Source organism: Lepus europaeus, chromosome 1 (genome assembly GCF_033115175.1).
Source record: "Lepus europaeus isolate LE1 chromosome 1, mLepTim1.pri, whole genome shotgun sequence".
NCBI classification, from domain to species: Eukaryota; Metazoa; Chordata; class Mammalia; order Lagomorpha; family Leporidae; genus Lepus; species Lepus europaeus.
The window spans coordinates 104,082,346-104,095,271 of record NC_084827.1 but is presented as its reverse complement, the minus strand read 5'-3'; the positions used below and the strand labels follow the sequence as shown (position 1 = coordinate 104,095,271).

The 12,926-nt window shown below is 40.3% G+C and overlaps 1 pseudogene; it reads left to right on the top strand.

The window, feature by feature from the left end:
• Window positions 1-6,139: 6,139 nt before the first annotated feature.
• LOC133766256 (leucine-rich repeat protein SHOC-2-like) lies at window positions 6,140-7,746 on the top strand (annotated as a pseudogene).
• The last annotated feature ends 5,180 nt before the right edge of the window (window positions 7,747-12,926 follow it).

Genomic DNA, 12,926 nt, shown 5'->3' with positions numbered 1-12,926 from the left:
AGAGCTAGATCAGAAGTGGAGCAGCCAGACCCTCGAACCAGCACGCATATGGGATGCCAGCACTGCAGGCAGCGGCTTTACCCACTATGTCACAGTGCCGGCACCCTGACTTTTTTCATTCATTTGCACTTTCTTTTAGGCATAATTTTTCCATTTTCAAATAGTAAGATCCTTTTGTGTGTGTGTGTGTGTGTTTTTTTTTTTTTTTTTGACAGGCAGAGTGGACAGTGAGAGAGAGAGACAGAGAGAAAGGTCTTCCTTTGCCGTTGGTTCACCCTCCAATGGCCACTGTAGACGGCACGCTGCGGCAGGCGCACTGCGCTGATCCGAAGGCAGGAGCCAGGTGCTTCTTCTGGTCTCCCATGCAGGTGCAGGGCCCAAGCACTTGGGCCATCCTCCACTGCACTCCCAGGCCATAGCAGAGAGCTGGCCTGAAAGAGGGGCAACCGGGACACAATCCGGTGCCCCGACCGGGACTAGAACCCGGGTGCTGGCGCCGCAAGACGGAGGACTAGCCTGTTGAGCCATGGCGCCGGCCCAAATAGTAAGATCCTTAAGACAAAAATGTATCTCTGGTTTATTTTAATATCTCCTTATTGCCTTTAATACAGTTCCCTAGACTTAACATAAGCCTGGAAATATGTAATGAATCAATAAAGGAATGAAGTCATTTTTGAGGTCACTAGAAATGTACTTTTCTATGCTGGAGTAGACCCTCAAAGAAGGGAAATATGTCAGCTGGCCAGGAAACTGTTACTGCCAAATATTTCCTCTATTGAATTCTTGTTCTCTTGAGTGCTTACACTTGCCATATGTAGGAAGTCTATTAAGAAGTTACTACATTTAGGCCAGCGCCGTGGCTTAACAGGCTAATCCTCCGCCTTGCGGCGCTGGCACACCGGGTTCTAGTCCCGGTCGGGGCACCGGATTCTGTCCCGGTTTCCCCTCTTCCAGGCCAGCTCTCAAAAAGAAAAAACCACCAACACTACTTTTCCCTTCTCTCCTAAGGACAGGTGCTGGGAATATATGAGCAATCTAAGTGATGTAAATGAAACAACAACAGTCAATGTTTAAATAATCTAAATAAAGGCTGTTTGCAGGTGTGTTAAAAATCAGTTTCAGTCTGTGACACAGGAAGAAAAGTTCAGAAACAGAAATAAAGAAAGGAGGAAAAACAATCTCTGTTTAATTGACCTTAGGATTCTTACTTTCTCTGTAGTTTAAAGTTATAATATTTATTCAGTCTCCATTTTATTGAACTCCAGATATCTTACTGTTATTATTTTGAAGACAAATGTAACTATCACATCACATTTACATATACAAGTATTTTTGCTTAGCTATAGTTTCACATTCAGTCTTTTTTGTGTATAGATATGTGGAAACTTAGATGGATTATAGAAACATACATAGCACCTAGAATCATAATGGCTGACTACATGCACAAATATAACAAAAACTGTACAATATTGACATTCTAGGATTTTTGAAATAATCTACTTCAATATCATTCATTTACATACAGAGGTAATTTTATACAATAGAGAAAATTGCTTTAGTATTACTAGCAAAGTGAAATTCCACACATTTAAAGTCAGGTTATGAAGGTAGAACCTGTTTTAAATTAATTAAGTGAACTAGAAAACTTGTATCAAAGGTGTTTCTTTCACACAACTCAAATCAAACAAAAATCAGGATTATTGTGGTAATCAGGCTCAGTTTGTTAAACCTCCATGTTTCTCCACTAAAGCCTTGATCTTTCCCAGGTTTCTTTTTCTATTATTATTGTTTTGTGGAAGACTGAGGATGAGATCTGCTCTAAAATAATATATAAAAGTTTAAATTACTTCAAATTAAAATTGTTCTGGAGTTGTTGGCCAATTCAGATCCTCGGTTTTTGCCTGGGCCATATAGAGCAATACCACCAATAAACCACTAAGATGTTCTCTTTTTCTCTTTAATGTTTGGAAATTATAAAGCAGTTTGGTAATTTAGGGGATATCTGTGGTATAAAAAGCATAGCCTGATTTAAGCAAAATGATATAGCACTAACTTGCCGCCTTCTCTTGTTCAAAGAGAACTGATCTTTTGTTTCCCACCTGGAATAACAGAGGTCGTGACAATCATCCATGAAACACTACTTATTGTTTCAGTTGAAACACCTGAAAATAAAAAATTTCCTTTTTGCATTGTTGAAGAAATAGGTAAGGACACTCAGCACAGTTGTTAAGATGCCTGGAAGCCTGTATCCCATATCTGAGTACTGGGGTTTAAGTCCCAACTGTGCTTCTGCTCCAGCTGCCTTCTAACATGCACCATGTGACACAGCAGGTGATGTCTCAGTACAAAGGTCCCTACCACCTACGTGGGAGATTCAGATTGAATTCGGGGCTCCTGGTTTCAGCCTGCCCCAGATATGGCTGTTGTGAGTATTTGGGATGTGAATGAGCAGGTGGAAGATCTCTGTGTCTTTGCCTTTCAAATAAAATGAAAATAATTTTTTAAAATGTAAAAAGATATACAATTTTGTTTTCTCATCAATATTTGTGAAATAATAATACACAGCTACTGAGATTCTTTTCCAGTATAGCACCATTGGAAGCCAAATTGTAGGTAGAACTGTGTTTAGTGAGCCTAAATCAATTAGTAAGATTCAAATTACACACCATATAAAGATGCCCCTTCTATGCATAGAAAGATCAGTAGAGGGGCCCAGTAGGTCAAGCTCTCAGTTCTCTACACTGGACTTGATGGAGCCCCTCATCATTTGCCCTGGCCATCTTTCTTTTTTCATGTTCTCCTGGAAACTGACCATTACTGTATTGGATTGAACAGTTTTTCTTTAATAACATATATTCCATATGGTTTCAATAAGCTTTTTTAGGTTTGGGAGCCATTTGGTCTCTTTAAAGCAATGTTTCATATTAGATAACATAAAATTTGATTTTCCTAACACAGTCTTACTACCTTTTTCTCAAATACTTATGTGCAAGTCAGTGTAACAAAATTCTCCAATAATGCAAAGAGTATTCTTCCCATAATAAAGTAAGTCAAAATGTTCAAAATTCAAAATTTCAGCCCATAAGTGTATCACATTTAATCATTCCTATATTTTTTCTCTAATAATCTCAGTTATTATTTCTGCATACCTATATCAAATTTTTAAATCTATGAAAATTCTAATTTTTGAAAAAGCAGAGGATCACATAACTATCCAATATGTGGTACTATATGTTTACCAGCCCTTCTCTTCTGGGGTACCCAGCCTTTAGGCTACACTTGTGTTTTTCTACCCTCTCTCTTTTAAAGACAAATTTAAGTCTCATCCCTCTAATTGCCCTCAACCTAGGTGACAAATCCCATCTGCAAAGTTCTATGCTGTTAACCTCATTCACTGATATGCTTTATAATATTCATATATGTGTTTTATCTCTTCCTCAAGCTATAAACTCCTAAGGAGAATTTAATTTATATATATGAACATTCAACAAATGTTGTCTATCTCCTTGATGAGATTATAAAACTTCCTGATGGCAGACACCATATTTTATGAGTTTTTTTTTAATTTTTTTTTTATTTATTTGACAGATAGAGTTAGATAGTGAGAGAGACAGACAGAAAGGTCTTCCTTCAACTGGTTCACCCTCCAAATGGCTGCTACGGCCAGTGCACTGTGCTGATCCAAAGCCAGGAGCCAGGTGCTTCTTCCTGGTCTCCCATGCGGGTGTAGGGGTCCAAACACTTGGGCCATCCTCCACTGCCTTCCCGGGCCACAGCAGAGAGCTGGACTGGAAGAGGAGCAACTGGGACTAGAACCCAGAGCCCATATGGGATGCCGGCACCACAGGCGGAGGATTAACCAAGTGAGCCATGGCGCCCGCTCCTATGAGTCTTTAAAATCATATAATTGAGGGGGCCAGCACCGTGGCTCACTTGGTTAATCCTCCGCTTTGTGGTGCCGGCATCCCATATGGGTGCCGGGTTTTAGTCCTGGTTGCTCCTCTTCCAGTCCAGCTCTCTGCTGTGGCCTGGGAGGGCACATGGGAGACCAGCAAGAAGCACCTGGCTCCTGGCTTCAGATTGGTGTAGCTCCAGCTGTAGCATCCATTTGGGGGTTAACCAACAGAAGGAAGACTTTTCTCTCTGTCTCTCTCTCTCTCTCTCACTGTCTAACTCTGTCAAATAAAAAAAAATCATATAATTGAATGTATAATAAGTATTTAGTAATATTTCTTAATGATAAAAATATTAACTTATATCCATAGATGTTTAGCCACTATTTTTTAAAATGAATTCAAAACATTCTTTTTTTTAGGGAATAAACTATTGAGTAAAATCTGTATAAATGGGGTTTTTTAGTTTCTTGATATAAAATAAAAATTTATATTTATGTCTTACTGTATCATATCTAATTGTAGAAATTAAACCATCACTTAGAAGATATATATGTATGTATATGTGCATATGCTCTATATTCACATAAAATCAGATTTATATATTATAGACTATATATTGCAAACTACATATGTTATGAACTATATAATATATATTGTAATGGATATATATATTACATATGTATATATATACACATGGACTATAAGCTGGTCATCAATTTTCTCAAGTTCCAGTTTAAGAAGTTTCATTTTAGGGGCAGGCACTGTGGCACAGCAGGTTAAGCTACCACCTGCGATGCAATCTCTCTTAACCGAGTGCTGGCTGGAGTACTGGTTCTCTATGATTGAGCTCCCTACTAATGCACACAGGAAATTAGCAGAACATGGCCCAAGAGTGTTTAGGGAGCTGATATTGTGGTGCAGTGAGTTAAGCCACTGCCTGCAACACTGGCATCCACATGGGTGCCTGTTTGAGTCCCAATTGCTCCACTTCCTATTCACCTCCCTCCTAATGCACCTGGGAAAGCAGCAGAAGATAGTCCAAGGCCCTAGACCCATGAACCCATGTGGGGAACCTAATTGAAGGTCCTGATTCCTGGTTTCATCCTGACATAGCCCTAGAAAATTGTGGTCACTTTGGGAGTGAACCAGCAGATGAAGACCTCTATCTCTATCTCTCCCTCTCTCTCTAACTGCCTTTCAAATAAATAAAAATAAATCTTAAAAAAAAAAGAGGGTTGGGGGGAGGCCAGTGCTGTGATGTAGTGGATAAAGCCACCGCCTGCAGTGCCAGTATCCCTTATGGGCACTGGTTTGAGTCTGGCTACTCCACTTCTGATCCAGCTCTCTGCTGTGGCCTGGCAAAGCTGCAGAAGATGGCCCAAGTCCTTGGGCCCCTGCACCCACGTGGGAGATCTGGAAGAAGATCCTGGCCCCTAGCTTTGGATCGGCTCAGCTCCAGCCATTGCAGCCATTTGGGGAGTGAACTAGTGGATGGATGACCCCTTTCTCTCTCTCTGCCTCTGCCTCTCTGTAACTCTGCCTTTCAAATAAATAAATTTAAAAAAAAAGGGTTGGGCAGCATCACTTCTAAGGAGGAGGTGGAGGAAGGAGGGGTAGGGAGAAGATGGTAGGGTCAGGGCTTTTGACAGAATTCTGATGAATCATTGATTGACCAGCACCATATTACCAGTTGAAATGCATTATCAGAAACAGGCTTAGTGCTTTTAGATCCAACATGGAACAGATGGATGTTACTCCATAATGATAACTTCTTCTAGCCAACACCTTTTTGACTATGTAGCATCTTTTTCTCTTCATCTTTGAATTCTGATTACTGGCAAATAAAATAAAGGAGTTCATATAGTTTTTCTACACTCTTGAATAACTGTGAGTAGTAGTTTAGGAAGGCCGGCACCGTGGCTTAACAGGCTAATCCTCTGCCTTGCAGCGCCGGCACACCGGGTTCTAGTCCCGGTTGGGGCGCTGGATTCTATCCCAGTTGCCCCTCTTCCAGGCCAGCTCTCTGCTATGGCCCGGGGAAGGCAGTGGAGGATGGCCCAAGTCCTTGGGCAATGCACCCGCATGGGAGACCAGGTGAAGCACCTGGCTCCTGCCTTCGGATCAGCGCGATGTGCCGGCCGCAGCGGCCATTGGAGGGTGAACCAACGGCAAAAAGGAAGACCTTTCTCTCTGTCTCTCTCTCTCTCTCACTATCCACTCTGCCTGTCAAAAAAAAAAGTAGTTTAGGAAAAGAAAAAGACTTTAAAGACAAAGATCCCAAAGTAACATCAGCTAAGGAAAGAGAAAAGGAGGCAAAGCCTCTGGAAGTTTTTGGAAAGGGAGCAAAGTTAAAGAACCTAAGACCAAACAGAAAGATGCCAAACAAGGAAAGAAGGACTCCAGTGCTACCCAACCAGGGCTGGCTTTTTCAGTTGACAATACCATCAAAATGCCAAATCCTGCACCTGGGACTAGATAAAAGTCTAGTAATGCAGAGGTGATTAAAGAGCTCAACAAATGTCGGGAAGAGAATTCAATGCATTTGGACGTATCAAAGAGGTCTACACAGATATTGCCATCATCAATCAAAGAATTGATGTGATTAACAGAACTTTATTTATACAGTAACAAACTACAGCCCCTCCCAGGAGAGGCAGGCTGTCTAGTAAATCTCATGATACTGGCTCCACATGAAAATTCGCTTACCAGTTTGCCTGACTCTTGATAACTTGAAGAAGCTGTGGATGCTTGATTTATGACATAATAATCTAAGAGAAATTCCTCCAGTGGTGAATAGGCTGGATTCTCTCACCACTCTATATCTTCCCTTTAATCATATAACTACTGTGGCAAAGGACATCAAAAACCTGTCAAAACTCAGCATGCTTTATATTCAGGAGAACAAAATCAAACAACTCCCTGCTGAAATTGGTGAATTATGTAACCTCATTACCCTGGATGTAGCCCACGCTCAACATGAACACCTTCCAAGGAGTCTGGAAACTGCATGCAGATAACTAACCTGGATTTGCAGCAAAATGAACTGGTAGACCTCCCAGATACTATAGGAAACCTGTCCAGTTTAAGTCATCTTGGTCTAAGATACAATAGACTATCAGCAATACCCAGATAATTAGCAAAATCAGTGCACTGGAAGAATTAAATTTAGAGAACAATAACATTTCTACTTTACCAGAGAGTCTTTTATCTAGTCTTGTGAAACTGAATAGATTAACTTTAACCAGAAATTCCTTCCAGTTAAATCCAGTAGGTGGTCCATCTCAGTTTCTACTATCTATTCTCTTAACAAGGAACACAACTGAATCAATAAAATCCCATTTGGGATTTTCTCCAGAGCAAAAGTATTAAGTAAGCTGAATATGAAGGACAATCAGTTAACATCTCTTCTCTAGGATTTTGGAACTTGGACTAGTATGGTAGAGTCGAATTTAGCTACTAATCAGCTCACAAAGATCCCTGAGGATGTGTCTGGTCTTCTTTCTCTTTAGGTTCTAATATTATCAAACAGTTTTCTCAAGAAATTTCTCCATAGCCTTGGAAACCTTAAGAAGTTAAGAGAATTGGATCTAGAGAATAAATTGGAATCCCTGCCAAATGAAATTGCTTATCATAGGGATCTGCAGGTACAGTTGAGAACTTAGAACTGTATTTGAATGACAACCCCAACCTTCATAGCCTTCCCCTTGAACTGTCTCTCTGCAGCAAGCCTTTAATCATAAGTATTGAGAACTGTCCATTCAGTCACCTTCCACCCCACCTGTTGCTGGGGGGACCTTTCTTTATCATTCAGTTCCTAAAGATGTAAGGTCCATATCATACCATGGTCTGATACAAATCTGCTGGTCCCAAACATTGTTCAAAAATAGATAGACATTGGCCGGCGCCGCGGCTCACTAGGCTAATCCTCCGCCTTGCGGCGCCGGCACACCGGGTTCTAGTCCCGGTCGGGGCACCGATCCTGTCCCAGTTGCCCCTCTTCCAGGCCAGCTCTCTGCTGTGGCCAGGGAGTGCAGTGGAGGATGGCCCAAGTACTTGGGCCCTGCACCCATGGGAGACCAGGAGAAGCACCTGGCTCCTGCCATCGGAACAGCGTGGTGCGCTGGCCGCAGCGCGCTACCACGGCGGCCATTGGAGGGTGAACCAATGGCAAAAGGAAGACCTTTCTCTCTGTCTCTCTCTCAATGTCCACTCTGCCTGTCAAATAAATAAATAAATAAATAAATAGATAGACATTAATGTTTCATATCTATAATTTATATAGATATTGACATATCTGGCAGATTTAAAAGACTGCATTATGAATTTCTGCTAATAGAGGAATCATAGCCATTTAGATATTTTTAATTTTGTACAAAAGGCTTCAATAAGATTTCTTTGCTGAATTTGAGGATGTTTTTCTGTTGTGCAATCTGATATGCCAATTTGTATAAAACATTTGCAAATAAATTATGATGATACTAAATTTAAGGGACTTGAGGCACTATAGTTAGGTATACTCTCTCTTAGGAAGCATATAATGGGCAAAAACATCATTGCAACTTTTCATGTACATTTTCCCCTTCCTAATTATCAGTTATTTATAGGCCCTGAAGGTAGAATTTTTCTTTAACTTAATTTTGAGAATTGCGATTTAAAGTTTATATATATATATATATATATATATATATATATTTTGACAGGCAGAGTGGACAGTGAGAGAGAGAGAGAGACAGAAAGGTCTTCCTTTTTTTCCGTTGGTTCACCCTCCAATGGCCACAGCGGCTGGCGCATCGCGCTGATCCGAGCCAGGAGCCAGGAGCCAGGTGCTTCTCCTGGTCTCCCATGCAGGTGCAGGGCCCAAGGACTTGGGCCATCCTCCACTTCACTCCCGGGCCACAGCAGAGAGCTGGCCTGGAAGAGGGGCAACCGAGATAGAATCCGGAGCCCCAACTGGGACTAGAACCCGGTGTGCCAGCGCTGCAGGCGGAGGATTAGCCTATTGAGCCGCGGCGCCAGCCTAAAGTTTATATATTGTTTACAGTCAGAGAAAATCACTGGATTTTTCCCCCCTTTGGTTTTGATTTGCTCTGATTTGATAAAATCTAGAGTTTATATCCTTAGCTAAAGAATTTGCATCAACTGGTTTAAATGTTAAAAGACACATGCTTGAGACAGCTGGCAAAGTGAAAAGATACTGGTGAAAGTCTAGAATTCCTTTAATTGTGCTTCTTTGATGAATGTGAAGCAAAATATCTGAAGTGAGTCTTTGGCTAGGGGGAGGATGATGAGACTTTTTGTAGTATAAATATGTTTTCTGAAGTTTGGGGCAACAGCAGCATGTAATGAAAATGAGTTTTGTGATTCCTGAAAGTTGCAGATCCACAAAAACTAGAATAATTTGGTAAAAAAGTACATCAATTACCCATAAACACACATTCTACATATGTATATACCATGCTATATAGATAATGTATTTATTATATCATAAACTATAATAGGTAACTTTAAAGATTTCTCCCTTTGTACAATGAAATAACTGCAATATATGTACATTTCAAGGTTATTTAACAGTGTACTATGGTTTTATATCTTGGCTTGTCTGGTATCTTTCAGTTCTGGAATATTTGTGTCTAAGTACCATATCTTCACACTGTGCTATAATGCTGCTGAACTAAATGCACTTTCCCCACATCTGGGGCACTGGCTTCAAACAATTCAGTTTAGTACCATTACTTTTAATTTCACCTTTTCTTTCTTGGTAGTTGATAGTACAGTTATGGAAAAGAAGCATATTGAATAGAAGCTATTGGTAGTTTAGTGGAGGTTCTTGTAATATGTGCTACTTGATGTATTTTTGCCTTACTACTTTTAAAACTAGCAGTATTGCAAATGTGTACCTCTTATGTAGTCCTCTTACTTTTGGTAGTGCTGGTCTAAGCCAGTTTAATTGTTAGAGACTCACAGAACAAGTGCATTGTAGATATCCAAAAACACACTTCCCATATAATGACTATTACATGTAAATATATATTGCTGCTTATTTTGGTATTTTTTTCCATTTTTGGGCATTGTGTTTTAAACATAGCCATTTCTTTCTCTCTTTTTTTTTTTAATTAAATGTAGAATATTGAGATAGCAATTTGAACTGTTTTACTTTTCCTGGCTCTCAATTTCAGGACTAGGTTTGAGGTCGAACTTCTGTTCATAATTGAAAATTTTATAAGGAGCATCTAAGAAATGGAAGGCAAGTGAAAATATGAAACCATAGAATGCATAAATGTAAAACTATTGTGGCTGTCACTGGATGTTACCAAGTATGATCCATTCTTTTTTCCACCTATTGTGGCTTTTCAGTTAAAATTTTGTTCTTAAAAAGAAATTATGACAGCTCTTAAAAATAAAAAGAGTGCTTAGACTCCTGCCAACCATGTGGGAGACCCCGGGGGAGTTCTGGGCTCCTGGCTATAGTCTAGATCAGCCCTGGCTGTTATGGCCATTTGGGGAATGAACCAGATATGGAAGATCTCTTTCTGTTTCTCTCTCTCCCTCTATCTGTCAGTCTGTCTTTCAAATAAATAAACTAATTCTAAAAACAGGAAAGACAATTAATTCTGCATAGTTGATCGCAGACCTTTCCGTATACTAATGGCATCTGCTATAATATAAATGGACACCAAATAAACAAGGATTTATATGAAGGAACTTAGGAAAAGAGCAGATGAATTGGGCAAGCTCACACACTTGGGAAAACACAGAAGAAATGCCAATGATGCCTGAAATTTTCAACATCAGCTGTCATTCCATAAGGGTCATAATTATTATACTGGATTAATAAATCATATTACTTAAGTAGAACTTTTAAACTCATTTTTTAGATTAGTATACACCACGTATCACTACAAGAAAGTTTTAAGAAGTCTGGAAGCCCAGCATTCTCAGGGCACAGAATGCCAAAAACAAAAAGTCTGAATAACGAATCTGAATGGAAATGCACTAAAGGAAAAAGTGAAACATCCAATGATATATTTATTTTACTTTATGATGTTGCCAAGAGCCTGCTGTGCTTACTGCACAGTTGCCTTGCCCACTAAAGTGTTGACTTAACTAGAAGAAAATACTGCTGCCCAAAAGCAGTAATAGGAAATATAACATCTGGAAAACTTATTTTTAAAGACTATGATTTTCTAATCTTAAATACTAGAACATGAATTATCTGGAGTAGGACAAGTACTTATTTTCATGATTTTTGTCAACCACTTAAATTAACATTACAAAATTATGAATGTAAATTATTCTTCAGTTAGGAGTGGCAGACTAAAGAAAGTACAAAAAAGAGCCAAAAAGGGGGTCGGCACAATGGCTCACTTGGTTAATCCTCCACCTGTGGCGCTGGCACCCCATATGGGCGCTGGGTTCTAGTCCCGTCTGCTCCTCTTGCACTCCAGCTCTCTGCTGTGGCCCAGGAAGGCAGTGGAGGACGGCCCAAGTGCTTTGGCTCTTGCACCCGCATGGGAGACCAGGAGGAAGCACCTGGCTCCAGGCTTCAGATTGGTGCAGCACACTGGCCATAGTGGCCATTTGAGGGGTGAACCAATGGAAGACCTTTCTCTCTGTCTCTCTCTCTCATTGTCTAACTCTGTCTGTCAAATAAATTTTAAAAATTAAAAAAGAGCCAAAAAAGATACTTTCATTAATTCTTTTTTTTTTAAAACAGGCAGAGTGGATAGTAAGAGACAGAGAGACAGAGAGAAAGGTCTTCCTTTGCCGTTGGTTCACCCTCCAATGGCCGCCGCGGCCAGCGCCTCTCGCTGATCTGAAGCCAGGAGCCAGGTGCTTCTCCTGGTCTCCCATGCAGGTGCAGGGCCCAAGCACTTGGGCCATCCTCCACTGCACTCCCGGGCCATAGCAGAGGGCTGGCCTGGAAGAGGGGCAACCGGGATAGAATCCGGCGCCCCAACCAGGACTAGAACCCGGTGTGCCAGCACCGCAAGGCGGAGGATTAGCCTGTTAAGTCACGGCGCTGGCCATTAATTCTTATCAAATAAAAAATTTTCTTTCTCATTAAAAGACAAGCTCTAAAACATATCTTTAAAATACAGTTTTGATCATAAGATAGTTTTGTCTAATACATTTAGAGAACTAGCAAGCGAAATGATATAATTATTGTGGAATTAACTACCCAATCTCTGTGAGTACTAATGCATTTCAAACACTATACAATAAATCTATTTTGAGACTTCATTTAGGTCAATAACTTTATAACAATCATACCAGAAAATATTCTTTATTATTCTACCTTTCTTCTAGACTATAAAATTACAATATTGTAGGAGCTCATTAAGCTAAATAATTATTTCTCAATGACCATTAACACCTAAATTTTTTTAGAAACTCCAAAACAATTTTTATTATGCAAGTAATATATGTTCCTTAGAGAAAACAGAAATATACATCAACAAAAAGAAAAAAATAAAATCACTTAAAGCTATAACTTCCTGAAATAGCCCCTGTCAACAGAATATACTCCTCTGCACCTTATTCTCTGTATACATCTGTGTACACGTAAATTGTAGGTCATGTGATTCATGGTATTTATATTGCTTTTGAACCTGACTTATTTTTATATAGTATACCATGATACACATTTTTTCTAAAGACTTACTCATTTATTTGACAATCAGCATTACAACGAGAAGGAGAGAGAGCAAGAGCGAGAGCGAGAGAATCCATCTGCTGGTTCACTCCCCAAATGGCTGCAATGGCCAGAGATGGGTGGAACCAGAGACAGCAGCTTCTCCTGGGTGTCCCACATGGGTGTAGGGATCCAAGTACTTGGGCCATCCTCTGCTGCTTTCCTAGGTGTATTAGCAGGGAGTTGGATCAGAAGTGGAGAAGCCCACCCACAGACCTAGAAGCAACTCTGGTCTTCTGGCTTTGGCCTGGCACAGCAGTGGCTGTTGCAGCCACCTGGGGAGTGAGCCAGTGGATGGAAGACCTCTCTCACTGTGTTTCCCTCTCTCTCTATAACTC